Below are 13,184 nucleotides of genomic sequence, written 5' to 3'. Positions count from 1 at the left end.
TAAGTTTCAAATAGTGGTAGCAGACATTGTTCAAGCCAGCGTGGCCATATCATTCACTATGTCAAAAGCTTTCATTAAAGTGAGTGCGAAGTTTAAAATCTGATAATATTGAATTGCTTGCAATCCATGACCCTCTTTCAGATAGATGGGGAAGGGGGAGCAGGGGCCGTATTTTTTTTTCTAAGTACATTCAGATTACATTTTTATAAGATGAAATTGGCTTTCCTGTAGTTTTGGTGTTACTCTTTACATTGTATAATTGATTAAATTTTTACTGTATGATTATGTTTGATTCCTCGCATATGGTCAGATTTTGTATATTTTTCATGTTCTTTTAGTGATGTGTATTGAATTTCTACAAGTGAATAGAAGTTATTGTCTTCATTTAATTTTAGTGAAAACGTTTGATTTACTTTCTTAATTGTTGTCCTAAAATTATGCATTGCATTTGAAGTTTTTATGTGAAATGTATCTAATCAAATACGAAGTGGATGAAGTGGGGCATATTTTCTTTGAAAATGATATTGTAGTAGGGTGGACGATGCTGACTCTGATATAAAAAATTGTTCAAATATTTTTCATGTTTTCTTTTTTTTTTTAAAGTACAGCTGTGTAATATAAGACATGTTGCAACATGGACGGGCAGTTTGCTGGAAAATCCATGAGATAAATGTGAATCGATGAGTTGAAAGCTGTGTGCACGGTTTAGGGTTGGCTGACTTTTCGGCTGTTGGTGTTGATGTTTTGGATTTGGACATGGAATATAATATTGAATTTGTAGAAAGGACATTGAAATGGTAAAGGATTTGGTAAGCATCAAGGAACATATTTTTAATACTTCAGAAGGTTTGGCTGATCAAAAGGAGCAGTTAGGTAGAAAATGAACATTTTGGGTGGGAGGCACAAGCTGAAGATATAGATGAAATGCACAGGAGGACCCAAATACAATATTTCCTAGAAATGCCTGTTGTGGATTAAGCTAAGCAAAAATTACGATGTATTTTTGGGTATCATAAATAGTTTGTCAGAATGTAATTGGTAAGATAAATGATATTCAAATTGTATTTTAGATTTATAAAGTGCTGGAAAGCCATGGATTGGGAATAAATGTAAGAGAATGAGGGGCAAACTAAAAACGTACTATAATGATGTTAAGGAGGCCTTTGTTTCATTTTAAACACACCTTGCTTCAAATTATGATTTAGTTTGTTACTGGAATCTTTTCTTGATCTCGGGTAGCTGTGCTGTATTAAAAGTTGGTTATAAAACTGTCAAAATTTACCAGCTCTTGATCTGCCTGACAGCTTCAGGAAGTGCGTTATCCAATTTGTAGTATTTTTTCAAATCTGACAGTTGGAACTTCCAGATCCTTGGAAAATATCAAGACTGAAGCATCAAAAAATGTAGTAATTTTGTTTTGTGATCTGTCTTTTGAACTTGGATATGATGTAAATAGATGATTAATTGTTGTTACTTATTCGTATCTATTCCCAATCCTTGCACTCTATTGTCCAACTTGTAAAAATCTACAAAGTTGTATAGCAGTAAATATGTCAACAGAAAGTGTGTGTGGCAGATTTGGTTTTGTACGATAATTCTTGGAGTCTAGTGTATTCAGAGCCAAACAACCTTATTGCAATGGGTGCAAACATCACCCATTGCTTCTCCAGAGATGCTGCCGGTCCCACGGAGTTACTCCTGCATTTTGTGTCCATCTTCAAATGACGTCACGCGCTCCAGACGGCTGTGCAGTCGCATGAAGTTGCGCGCGATTCTCGCGGGACCATCGCACCTCAACGCGACGACGAGGTCGCGTAATTAGCGTGCCAAGGACACGTATGGGACAGGGGCTTAACAAAGTACATCAGAGACACAAATCTAAACTCTTATCATTGCATTTTTATCTACTTTTTTAATGATCAGGGTTGACCAAAAGTGGGAATGTGTTTGTTAATATGTACATTTTATCCTTTATTGTAGGAATTAATTTCTAGTTAAAAGGTGTGAGGTGGCACTGGGCTCCACAGGTCCAATACACATCAATCCAGTTGGAGAAACCTAAATTCTGGCAGGTGGCCATAAAGCTATGAATGTTATAGTCAGTCAAAAAGGCAAGGGGCTCCTTGTGGGGTGTCAGAGAACACTCCACAGGGGTCCTTATGGCTTTCTTCCTGTTTTTAGGTTGTGGTGGCTTAGGCAGATGGATCACAATGGGTCATGAGTCTTGTCAGTGAGAGATGCTGGGCTGGCAATATGAATTCTAGATTGGTCATTGAGAAAATAGTTAGTTTATTTGAGAACTTTTTGACTAATACATTAATTTAGAGCGGAGATCCAGTTTCCGTCCAGACAGTTTAGAAATTCTGCAGGATACATCTAGCATCTTGGAAAATTGGGTTAAAAACATTTAAAATGTAGTTTACTCGCATCTTTGATCATTTGAATGAAGCCATTTATTGGCTATAGTTCTCCTGTCAGCAAGTTAAGCTGAAGCTCTTCCAGTGTACATTTTATAATGGAGACAGATTTGTTTCTTCCTGGACTTTTCCAAACAAATGTATGGTATTATATAATCCAAAACTCATCAATATCAGAGACCATAGTGACTGGTTTGATTTTGCAATTGACCCAGTAACATTCTTTCATAGAAATAAAGCCCCATTATAATTTCACAATGTAAAATGCAAATAGTTTTGATTCTCTTTTTCTTCTTTTATGTATGGGCCTCTTCAGTGATTTGCATTGAAGGCCACAATCGTTTCTGTTCCTGTCACTTTTCAACTAAACATTATCCCACAGTTGCCAAAGCCTTCATGAACTTTCATTTCCTTTTAATTTTGTCAGAATTACCACATCCTTCCAGAACTCAGTTTCCACTTTATTGAACTGAGAACTTCCCAATATGTATATTGTGATTCAGAATTGCATCTGTATCCTAATTTCTCACACTTTCTTTCAAATGCTTTTCTGTGCAGCCTTAAGGGCACATATCTGGGTTGGTTTTAAAAGGGCAGAGACTGATTGATGGGCCTGTCACATTGTTTAATTAAACATACATTTCAGCAGAATAATATCCCTTAGTAAAATTATTGCTGTTTATTTCAGAGTTTCTCTGCTGTGATAAAAAAATATTCTTGAATACTTTGAGATTGTTATTAACTATTTGATGCAGTCTAATCTGTTATCTCTGTTGCCCTCCATGCAATACTTTTATTGAGTTATATAGAAATGTCTCAATTCAAATGCAAGATAAATTAGGAATAGCTGAAATTCTTTGGTGACGTTGCTCCCTTTGCTGATTAAGTGGTCTTTTCACCAGTTTTCACTTCATTGACTTTTCTACTATGCATTAAATGACTGGAATAGCCCCTTGTGGATGCTGAATTATATTTTAAACAATGTGTTCTGTCTCCATGCCTCACCAGAAGTAAACTGTGTTATGCAATACTTGTCATGTTAACTAGTTCCTTTTAATCATTTATTATTAAAGCATGGGAATGCCTTCTCAGCTGTTGTTTCTGGTAATTCTCACAATCCTGCTTGGAAATGTAAATAAATGCATGGATTGCAGTCAAAGAGCAAATCAGTGTTAAACAGACTTCCGAGGATGGTCTTTGGGTTGAAACGTGGACTTTTTCTCTTTGCACAGATACCATCTGACTAGCCTATTCTATTTTTTAATTTCCCTTTCCAGCATTTGTACATTTGAGGTTTTTTTAAAACTTGTATCTGCACAACATTCTTTATGTTCCCGATATGTTGCCAGCATATTTGACCCGCTGCGTTCCACCAGTAAAACATAAAATGCACAAAGGATCAACTTGCACTTTGTGCATCTTATGTTTTACTGGAGGAACTCAGCAGGTCAGGCAGCACCTTTGGAGGGAATGGTCAGGTGACTTTTTGAATCGGGGCCCTTCTACTGAATTTGTCACACATTAACAGTTCATGCTTTCAGTTAATTCTGAAGCTGTTTTTAACTTTCATTTGTTCTCTTTGGATGAGTATGTATACATTGGCCTTCAAGAGGGAAGAATTTTCAAACGTTGAACTTTAGGTATGTTATGATGAAATGAGATAAAATTACTGTCATTATTGCAGCGTTTATGCATTTCCTATGCCTCTTCTGAAAGTGTTGATTGATACAAGGGTGTTGTAAGTTTCCAGCTAAAGTCTGATCCATTCTTGCCCTATTTTTGCACACATAATTGTTATATTGTCAGGAGTCCTTTTGTGTTCCAATTGTTCATGGCTCAGTAGAAAACTTTTTTTAAACCAGTATAAATGCAGTATTCAAAATTCAGCTTGGTGCTGCAAACTGATCTCTCCTTTGCTGTTTATTATGTCGATCCTACTCCCTTGTTCTTGTAAACAGGAGTATTGATGTACTTGCTGTCCTTGGCAGTTACATTGAAAATTCCCATGGCAGAATTGGAGTTAAATTTATGGCCAAAAATAGATTCTGTTGCAACATTGACTTACTGGCCTGGAATGTGGAATAGTGCTCTGACTATTAAGACAAACATGTAAAAACTTCCAGAGATTATACATAGCCAATATGAACATTTTTTCTAAATCGTATTTGTGTCAAGACACCAAATGAAAAGGGCAAGAGGGAACTATATAAATCAAAGGTGTTGAATAGGCAGTGTTGGGAATAGCTTTCCTGAACCTTTTGATTAGCAAGTTAAAAAGTGCATGGAAGTGAAGATTTGTATTAAATTATTAGTAAATAATTTGTATTGGTATTGAAAATGTTTTATACTGAGAACAAAGCAAGGTAGTATATTTGAAGATTAGGTGGTAAAAAGGGGGAATATTGCAACTAAGAGTGACAAAGGTGAGTGAGAAATTTCTTTTCAGAAGAGAGCAGAAAATGTCCAGTCTGATTAACAGTTATTACTACACATCTTATCTCAAGTGTGATTCATTGAACCTGTGTTTCGGGATACTTTAATGGCAAGTCTGGGTTACAGCCATACTTCCTCACTTTTTCGTGTAGGCATCAATGAGTTTCTCAGAGTGTGACAGTAAGGCTTGGTCAGTTGTAATAAATCTATCTTTCACTACTTAAGGCTTAGTCTCTTGGCAGCCTGATGAAAAGTTTCAAGCCTCTCCCTCTGGTGACATTATCCACATCTGTCAGTGGAACGTACTCTCACGCCCTACTGTAGCATTCCTCCATTTTCAGGCAACTTCATTCTATTTGTTTATATTCACAGTGCTTTGTTTGTTCTGTTTGTATTTAATTGTCCTGGGAGTTTGGAAAAGGCATTTAGAGTTTAGAGTTCAATAAAGGGAGTTTAGAGTTCAATAGACTTTATTTTCTTGGAATCAGAGTGATTCCGTAAATGGTCTCTATCAGCTCCTCTGCTTGCTGAATAGTACCACCAAAGGTTTGAACATTTCAAATTCCCACATTTCTGCACAACCTGTGCTGTTCCATGATTTTCTCAATCTTCAAGAAACTAATGTTCCACAGTTCCAACCATAAATTAGAGAGATTAATTAGATATTCAAATAAGAAAACAAGGAGCATTTTCATGCAAATAATAAAATTCTGTTCGTACAGGAACTTTATTTGTTGGCTAAATAACTGATAGTTGGTGTAATCAACTTTTTAACCTTTAATCATACTTAAGAGGATTAGTACATTAAAGTAAAAATGTTGTTGCTTTGTCCAAGGCACTAGAGCCTTTTATCCTCCTATTACATTCTTAGTTGTGTTCAAATCTATTGTAAATACTTCCTTAATTCCATTTATAACTTGTATATACTCTCAAAATGTAAAAAGAAAGATTCTGAGCAGCTAACATGAGCAGCATTAATTGGTTCTATCCATCTGTGAAAGAGTTATTAAAATGTGCAGTTGTGTGAATTTTTGCTTTCTTTCACACTAACAATATGCCATTAATGTTTTACGTTGAACTTGTGTTACTGTTGTATGCTTAAGTACTGTACTAGGATAGTATCGTACTATCATACATGGTATAGAATACAAGTAGCCAGGAGGCATAAAAGTAGCCAAACTGGGTGGTGCCCTGAATGGGCTGTTAAGCAACACTTTACTTTCTCTTTCTGTAAAGAAAAAGTATATTGCAATGATTTCCTAATGAGCAAGCCTTGTTCTTGGAGGATGTGGCATTACATGTGTAATTTGTTACAAATATTTATGCCCTAAAGGTGTTCTAATACTGCTGTTTTTAACATCTTGTTTTCCTGGCTACTTGCATTATGAATGCTGCCAGTTTATTTTGGACTAGGCTTATTTCTGTCACGTGTACAGGTGCACAACCTTTTATCCGAAGATCCAAATAACGAAAACCTCCGAATAGCGGACATTTTTTCGGTCCTTGAAGAAAGGTCCTTGAAAACGTTCACCGAGGGCGGCCCGCAGAGGTGACAGCGGAACCTCCGGTCGGTCCTCGAAGAAAGGGGAACTAAATCCCCATTCATAAAAGAGAAGGTGAGGGTATATTGCGCGGGAGGGTCAATAATTGACAATATGCTGCTGCCTGCCCGCTGAGTTAAAAAGTTCCCACGGTAGACTCACGATACACAGTGTATCGTGAGTCTTGCGTGGGAACTTTTTAACTCGGCAGGCAGCAGCAGATTGTCGCTCCCTTCAGTTTCACCCCACCTACACCCCTCTGCTTCCCGGCCATGTGTGTGACCCCTTCCCTCCCCTCTCCAGCTCCCCGCTCATTGCACCGGCGCGGGGGCTTTGCACTGTCTTCACGTCGGCGATGACAGCAGGTCAGTGCCAGTCACCGGAGACGTCAGGACCAACGGGACACCGACCCCCAGGCCCACTGCAAGCACGGAGATCCCAGAGACCCACAGCCAGCAGCAACTCCAGCCCATCCCCGCTCCAACTCCAGAGGAACACGTAGGGGCAGAAGCTGATGGTGTGCAAGGTACGTCTTGTTCTTGGGGTGGCGGATGAGGGGGCGCAGCTCGGGCTGTGGGCAAACTGCCACTTGTCGCCGTAGCGGCCCATCGGGGAGCGGATTCCTCTGGAGTTGGAGGGGGAGGGGGGTATTGTGCTGTTTGATCGCCCCCTGCTATCCCAGGGACAGGGAGACACAGCGGCTTTTTAGACTGGTGGGCAATCACTTCCAAAGTTCTGCCCACACAGTCAGTACACCTCTCCTACACTGCATTTCATACAAACATTTATTCTGCAAGAAAAAACTACATTGAAGACTCAAACTCGCGACCGAGTAACTGCCGGGATCAAGGCGCAAACTCGCGACCTTGCGGATATGAGCCGAGCACTCTACCACTGAGCCAGCAATTAAAATCTACGCTAAAAAATTTCCATTCCGAAGGCCGACAAATTCTGAATTACGAAAATTGTCTGGTCCCAAGGCTTTCGGATAAAAGGTTGTGCACCTGTACCAAGGTACAGAAAAGGCTTTGTCTTGTAAGCTATCCAAACAGATCGATCTACAATAAATAAGTACAATAGCTAGAGCAAAGGGGAAGATATAGAGTGCAGAATATAGTTCTCAGCAATGTAGTGCATCAGTTCCATAGACAAATTCCAATGACCACAATGGGGTAGAGGTGAATCAGACAGTACCCTAGCTTATGGAAGTACCCTAGCTTATGGAACAGAGGGGAAGAAGCTGTTCCCAGTTTTGTGCGCTCTTTCAAGCTTCTATGCCTTCTGCTGGAAGGGAGCAGAAAAAGGAATTACTGGGGTGGGACAAATCTTTGATTATGTCGGCTGCTTTTTCAAGGCAGGGTAATGTGTAGATGGAGTCAATGGTGGGAAATCTGATCTGTGTGATGGACTGGGCTATGTCTATAACTCTGCAACCTTCTTGTCTTGGGTAGAGCTGTTCCCTCATTCATTAGATAGGAAATAGAATATCATGGAAGCACAAGATTCTGTAGATGCTGCAATTAAGATGGAGACTGTCCTGTTGCTTCCTCCATGGAGCCCACTGAACCTAATCTTTATATAAATCCTCCTTTCAATTTTCCTGTCTATCTGTCCTCAGACTTCTCCATGGTGATCTTGCCCACGTGACTCCTTTTTTCAAATTCATCCCTATTCACCCTAAACACTTGCCTGTCCTTCTGGCCCAGGGAACATGCCTTCCTATTTGCTCCTTTAACTCTTAACATTGACTCTTTTAACTTGTGTCTAAGAAGGAACTGCAGATGCTGGTTTAAACCGAAGATAGACACAAATAGCTAGAGTAACTCAGCGGGACAGGCAGCATCTCTGGAGGGAAGGAATGGGTGACATTTCAGATCGAGACCCTTCTTCAGATAAGGGATAAGGGAAACTAGAGATATAGACGGTGATGTGGAGGGATAAAGAACGATGAATGAAAGAATTTCAAAAAAGTAACGATGCTAAAGGAAACAGGCCATTGTAGCTGTTCGTAGGGTGAAAATGTGAAGCTAGTACGACTTGGATGGGGGAAAGGATAGAGAGAGAGGGAATGCCAGGAGTTACCTGAAGTGAGATAAATTAATATTCATACCACTGAGCTGTAAGCTGCCCAAGTGAAATATGAGATGCTGTTCCTCCAATTTGCGTTTAGCCTCACTCTGACAATGGAGGAGAACGAGGACTTATGTACTGTTTTCCTCCAACCTTATTTGTCATTGTCACTATAGTTTTTTTTTCAATCGGCGCTGACCCACTGCTGTTGGAAATTATATCCTTATCCAAAACCACCTAATTCAGGCCAAAGTCCTTGCACACGCTGCCATTACCAAATACTTGTCAATATTTTCCAGTTGGATTTTATTTTAGTTCTCTATCCCATCAAAGCATCACTTGGCAGTCATAAATGGCATGTTTTTGCCTGTGATTGGAAATGTCCCCACTCTACCATCTCAATCTGTCTGATATGTTATATGAAATATTCACCCTTCTCTAGTGCTCTTCCATTATGCAGCATGGAACACCAGTGCTTCCATCCAGTTGGTGATAGGGAATCATCTGCAACGTCTTTCCTTATTGCTCCTGCAACATTAGGTGAGGGGCAAAGTTTAAAGGAGTGCCTGGAACGTGCTGCCAGTGGTGGTGCTTGAATCAGGTGCGATAGCGGCATTTAAGAGACTTTTGGATAGGCACATGGATATACAGGGAATGCAGGGATATATGGATTTTTGTGTGCAGGCAGATAAAAGTAGGGTTTGGCACAGACATTCTGGGCTGAAGGGCCTGTTCTTGTGCTGTACTGTTCTATGACCTCGGGTCCTCCCCACTGAACTATCCTTGGGGCCCACCTATATATGACGCCATCACTGTCGTTTTTGATGTAAATACTCATGATTATGGTACTCAGCAGAATTTCACTGAAGGGATCATCAGTGAAGTAGACAGGTTAATGTTTGACCATATGTGTTGACAATTTGAAGTTAAATCAATTGGTTTAAGTAACAGAATGAATCAGTATGCCATATTTTGAAATTGATTGTGTTAAAGTACAACATTTAATTTGGAATGTGTCACATTTGCTTATTTGAACAGTGACATTTTCTCATGCCTATATTGATATTTTCAGGAATTCCCACATACATTCACATCTTTCAGAACTTTGACTTCCATGTTGAGTAGTAGTGGTCCATAAATCTGTTTAAAAAAAAAATATTTATACACACACACACACACACATATATACAATTTGACAATGGTGTTGCTGTGGTGGGCGGGGGTGCAGTCATGTGTGTAGATGGTGTAGAGCAGGGGGCTCAGCACGCATATATATATATATATATATGCATATATATATATATATATGTATGTGTATATATATATATATATATGCATATATATATATATATACACATACATATATATACATATATATGCATATATATATATATATGTATGTGTATATATATATGCATATATATATACACATATATATATACATACACATGTGTATATATATATGCATATATATATGCATATATATATATATATATATATGCATATATATATATATGCATATATATATATATATATATATGCATATATATGCATATATATGCATATATATATATATGCATGCTGAGCCCCCTGCTCTACACCATCTACACACATGACTGCACCCCCGCCCACCACAGCAACACCATTGTCAAATTTGCGGATGACACTACGGTGGTGGGACTCATCTCCGGGGGGGACGAGTACGCCTACCGGGATGAGGCGGAGCAGCTGACAGTGTGGTGTGGAGAAAATAACCTGCTCCTCAACACCTTAAAGACAAAGGAAATAATAATAGACTTCAGAAAGAATAAAACGGACATGGTACCATTAACTATCAGAGGGGACTGTGTGGAGAGGGTGGTGGATTTCCGCTTCCTGGGAATCCATATTGAGGAGGACCTGACGTGGAGCGTGAACACCTCTGCGCTGCTGAAAAAGGTCCAGCAGAGACTGCACTTCCTGAGGGTGCTCAGGAAGAATAACATCACTCAGAGACTGCTGCTGTCCTTTTATCGGTGCTCCATTGAGAGCATCCTAACATACTGTGTATGCGTATGGTACACCAGCTGCACAGCGGCTCAGAGGAAAGCGCTCCAGAGGGCCATTGACAACGCCCAGAGGATTGTCGGCTGCCCTCTCCTTACCTTGGAGGACTTACACAGTTCCCGCTGCATCAAAAAATCCCAGAGTATTATAAAGGACATTTCCCACCCCGGACACTCCCTGTTTGAACTGTTACCGTCAGGCAGACGGTACAGATCTACAAGGACAAGGACAAACAGACTTAAAAACAGTTTTTACCCCACTGCTATAAAGGCACTAAATGTAGCCGCCAAGGAACGCAGGGGCGATACATAATAAGAGACTGTGAAATCGACAGAAGGATGTAGGGCTGGGTGTTTATGCGTGCTATTTTCATGATATTTATTTTAGTTTATCTTTTTTTTAATATTTTACCTTGTATGTATCGTGGCTTTTAGAAATGTTTGAATGGTGCACTGACTGGCTGACATTTTACAATTTCGTTGTACATGGTTCATGTTACAATGACAATAAAGAAACTATTCTTCTATATTATATATATATATATATATATATATATATATATATATATATATATATATATATATATATATATATATATATATATATATATATATATATGTATATATATGTGTATATATATATATATATATATATGTGTGTGTATATATATGTATATATTCCATATATACGTGTGTATATACATATATACAGTATATATGTATGTATTTATGTATGTATATGTATGTATGTATATGTATATGTATATGTATATATATATATATATACACATATACATATATATACATATACATATACATATACATATACATATACATATACATATACATATACATATACATATACATATACATATACATATACATACATATACATATATATATATATATATATATATATGTGTGTGTGTGTGTGTGTATATATATATATATATATACACATATACATATACATATACATATATATACCTATATATATATATATATATATGTATATATGGCACTGGAATGTTTTTGTGATTATTGCTGTGCTTGAATCTTGGGTGATGCAAAAGCACATTTATACATCCATTTAGACAATGTGAGGAAATAAAGGGGCATTTATAAATGACACTTCCAACAGTTTTTAGTATTCAAGATTTTTTAAATTAGGGTCGTTATTAAGTGAACAGTCCTTGCTGAATATAGACGGTCTGAAGAATGGTCTTGACCCCGAAACGTCACCCATTCCTTCTCTCCAGAGATGCTGCTGGTCCTGCTGAGTAACTTCTGTATTTTGTGTCTCTCTTCTGTTCAAACCAGCATCTGCAGGTCATTCCTACACAGTCCTTGCTGAATTGTGGGAATACTCAATTTCACAGTTCCTGAACCATTGTCTTATTTTGTGTCCTCCACCCCACTTGTACTTGTCAAGTGATTTTACTTTTGCTCTCTCGCAATTGTACTTGATGGGGGTAAAAAATACTATTTTGTCTAATAAAAGCATAAAACTGCAAATAGCAGAAATCTGAAATGTAAAAATGGAAATACTCAGCAAATCAGATGGCATATCTGGGGAGAGAAACAGAATTAAAATTTTCAGTCAATAATCTTTCTTCTAGGATAAATTAGTAAACAAGCATGATGTAAGTGAGCGGGGAGGGGTAGAAGAACAAAGGAAATACCCATGAGAGGGTGGAGGCCAACAGACTAAATTAAGCAACTTGTGGTGGTGTTAGCTCTAAAAGAGCATTGAAGGCATGTAATTGCAGCAGAATAAGTGTAAATCGAGGGAGATGAATATGGACAAAAGAGAGAGAACAAAATGAAACCAATTTGTGTCATAGAACAGTGAAGCTGCTTGAAATCGGAATAAAGGAAAATGGTGAAAATACCCAGCAAATCAGGGAGAATGTGATGGAGAGAGGAAAAAAACTGTTCACATTGCAGATCTTTCACATCCACTTATTTTCTTTGGTGGCAAGAACAGGAAGGCAGATTATTATCTGAATGGTGTCAGATTAGGAAAAGGGGAGGTGCAACGAGACCTGGGTTGCCATGTACATCAGTCACTGAAAGTAAGCATGCAGGTACAGCAGGCTGTGAAGAAGCATGTTGGTCTTCATTGTGAGAGGATTTGAGTTTAGGAGCAAGGAGGTCCTACTGCAGTTGTACAGGGCCGTGGTGAAACCGCACCTGGGGTACTTGGACCCATGTGGGTTCCCATAGTTAAGCCCTGTTTAGGAGTAAGCAAATGTAGTTAATGGTGAAATTGCAGAATTGACAAAGGGTTCTGCTTCATTAAGGCGAGTGATGCAGACGGAGATTTATTGAGTCTCTGTGGAAGGAAAAGGTGAAGGTTTTTCAAGCCATCGTGGTGTGAGATGAATTTGCAGAGGAATTGGATCTCCTTAGATTGCCAGTTATAACCTGGGGATTACAGACATGGGTTGGAGGAGGGCCTAAGAGGTGCTGTTGGTGTGAATGGGAAGAGATATGACAAGGGGAGGGAGACTCCATAGCAATCGCGATTGTGCCTCCTTTCACACTATTTCTTCTAAGAATTCAGTTTTTCCAGTCTCATCTATTCCAATGATGATTGTTTCTTCACCAGTTGTTGTAAGATTTAACTAGGTTTATTTGGCATACTGCATTTGGTGCTTACAATGTGGCCTCCTCCA

General features: G+C 38.6%; 1 protein-coding gene across 14 annotated transcripts in view; it reads left to right on the top strand.

The window, feature by feature from the left end:
- Positions 1-13,184, top strand: part of rapgef1 (Rap guanine nucleotide exchange factor 1) — a 135,800-nt gene that overhangs the window by 1,417 nt on the left and 121,199 nt on the right. The window lies entirely within an intron of this gene.

This window comes from Amblyraja radiata, chromosome 32 (assembly GCF_010909765.2).
Source record: "Amblyraja radiata isolate CabotCenter1 chromosome 32, sAmbRad1.1.pri, whole genome shotgun sequence".
Classification (NCBI taxonomy): Eukaryota; Metazoa; Chordata; class Chondrichthyes; order Rajiformes; family Rajidae; genus Amblyraja; species Amblyraja radiata.
This window is presented reverse-complemented; position numbering and strand designations above follow the sequence as displayed.